The sequence below is a fragment of the Trichechus manatus genome, unplaced genomic scaffold (genome assembly GCF_000243295.1).
Source record: "Trichechus manatus latirostris isolate Lorelei unplaced genomic scaffold, TriManLat1.0 scaffold00093, whole genome shotgun sequence".
In the NCBI taxonomy this organism is placed as follows: Eukaryota; Metazoa; Chordata; class Mammalia; order Sirenia; family Trichechidae; genus Trichechus; species Trichechus manatus.
In genome coordinates this window covers 2,514,076-2,516,989 of record NW_004444029.1, presented here as the reverse complement: position 1 = coordinate 2,516,989, position 2,914 = coordinate 2,514,076, and positions in this window count along the sequence as shown.

The following is a 2,914-nucleotide window of genomic DNA, read 5'->3' as shown; positions in this document are numbered from 1 at the left end:
AATCAGTATAGTAAGGATATAGTCTACTATTATTGTATGTTTTGCTATGATACATACACATATATTACTATAATAATAATAATTGTAAACCCCCCATTTAGGGGTCTAAACCACATACCAGGCTGTCTGTTAGGTTCTTTATGTAAACCTAACAGCACATATCCCGTACTCTGTCAGAAAGTGTCCCTGCACTGCAAATGAAAAAATAGATTTTGGAGAAATTAATTAACTTGCCCAAGGTTACAAAACTAGTTAGTAGCAGAGACAAGATTAAACATCAGATTTTTGCCTCTGTAAGAAATATGGCAAGGTTAATAAATTGATTCATTTTTCAGTTGAGTTTTTAGGAAATTGATTCACTTCTCAGTTGAGTTTTTAGGAACATCTCTTGCAATATATATCCTCTACTCCAGCCCCGTGTTTTATTTTACTTCCCTCCTCAAAAAAAAACAAAAACAAGCCCACTGCCATCGAGTTGATTCCAACTCACAGCGACTCTATAGGACAGAGTAGAGCTGCCCCATAGGGTTTCCAAGGAGCACCTGGCAGATTTGACTTACCAGTCTTTTGGTTAGCAGCCGCGCTCTTAACCACTGTACCACCAGAGCTCTCATATTACTTCCAGTCGCCTGGATATGACCTATGTTGCCAACTCTCCAGCTTTATTCTCTCCTGAGGAAGAGAGAAGGCCTTGTTGTCTCCTTCCCATTAAGTCTGACCCACCCTTCATGGCCCAGGGAAGACTCAAAGACGCCTTCCTCATCCCCACTCTCAGCTCTCCTGGCTCTTCTCTTGAGTTGGAGAGTTTAATTAGACGCTCATTGTGTGATATTATTAGTAATTCATCACATTGTTAATGCCACACCGTGAGATCCCTGAGGCATGCATATGCTGTCTGCCTCCTTGGAATCCTTCAGAGATGGTGTTATGGAAATGGCCCCCCGGAGATTATTCAGAAACCGTTCATTTGCTGCCCTTGTCACTACCTCAGTTCCCCTGTAGTCCTAGGGTAATTCAGTGCTGCTGGAGACCTGTCTGGTTCACAGAACTTCAGCCAGCTTGGTGTCTGCCAGCATCATGGGCCAGGCAATGCAACATCATAGGACCAGTTCAAAGGAATTGCTTTTGAGCAAAGTAGACAGAGGTTATGTGTCTTGGCCATATCGCAGAATCTTCTGGTTCAGCCCAAACCCACAGTGTCAGTTCCTTCCCAGTTCTTTGCATTAGTGGACAGTGACCCCTCAGGAAAGATGGCAACCGTGAGCCTATAAATGGAACCTCGTCCCTAATGGGAGAATTAAACTCGATAATTCCTGGCACACATCAAGCAGTTACTAAATGCTAATATTTTTAAATAGCTGACTGTATTTCCCCGTTTTTAAAGCCTACCACAACATCCTGGGCAATGAATTCTCAATAGACTTCCACACAGCCCAATATTAAAGGGACTTCTTCTTTTGCCTATTTTATTTTCTTTTGAGAAGACCCTGAGTTTTTCTTTTTTTTTACCCAATTAAACCAAGCATCTGCTATAGTGAAGTTATTTTCTAATTTGAATTTACAGCACTGGCCTCCCCAGCCACTGATCAGATCTTGTCATATCTTTGTGGCAGAATACACTTTAGAATGGAGAAGCTACAGCTAATGGCATCTAGGCCAATGCAAGCTCTCGTGTTCACCTCCACATATTCTGTGCACATAAAGATTCATGGAGGGATCTGAAGGCCAACAGGAATAAGCAGAAAGAAGTTGGAAAAGAGAGAGAGAAGGTCTAAATCTCATGAAGAGACAGACAAAGAGAGACTGAGAAACCAAGAAGCCCAAGAATCAGACAGCCTTTGGGACAATGATTGTGGTCATTTCAAGGCCCCAACTAAGTCTTAATTCTTCCTGAGTCATTTTATTCACAAAACCTGATAATACAGCAGTTGTTGTCCACCTCAAAATTGTATTATGCTCTTGATTCCATTGTTTGGAAAAATAATTATTAACTACTATGAGCTTGGCACCCTCTGTTCCTTCACTGCCACCTTCTCCCGGTCACACTGCCCCCTTCTCTCTGTGTATTGTTGGTCCCTCACCTTTGACTTTACAACTACCTGTGGCATACCTTCAGCCCATGACCTATTTTTACAGAAAAAGAAAATTATGCTTGGATCTCCTCACAACCCTAAGACAGGATCTAGCTCCACCCTTTTCGTTTATTGATGAGAAAACAGACAGGGACATGAGTGGGTACCGTCAATGGTATTCACAGGGAACACCTGTGTAGAGCGCTTACCTTATTTTTACATAAATAAAAACGACCTTCTAGTTTGTTTGCCAACTGCTCCTCCCCCCTCCAGGTATTTTCCTAAGCATGCTATGCTAATTTTTTTTTTTTACAGCAACAAAAAGACTCTTAAGAAAATACCTCCAGGAGGGAGGGAGCCAGTTGGCAAACAAACATGGAAGGTGTATGTTATTTGCATAAAAATACAATAGGCGTTTATAAAATACTTTCACATTATTGGTTCCTATTGTTGGTAGTTACTCTTGAGTTGGCTCAGACTCTTGGTGACCCCATGTACAACAGAATGAAACAGTGCCAGGTCCCGCGCCATCTTCAGGATGTTTGGTATGTTTGAGTCCATTGTTATGGCTATTGTGTCAATCCATCTCATCGTCTGTCAGTTTGTCTGTCATACTGTAGTGACTTGTTTGTTGTCCAAGGCTGGAAGCTATGCTACCAGTGCTTCACGTACTTTCACGTGCATCATTGAATTTTATACTCCAGGGAACCTCATAAGGAAAGAAGGGCCCATTGTTGTACACATTTTATAGATAAGAGACTATCAGCTGTTAATCCATTGCCCAAGATAACTACTAGGGGTTTCTTCCACTACAACACTCCACCTCTGCCCTTCACACTTCT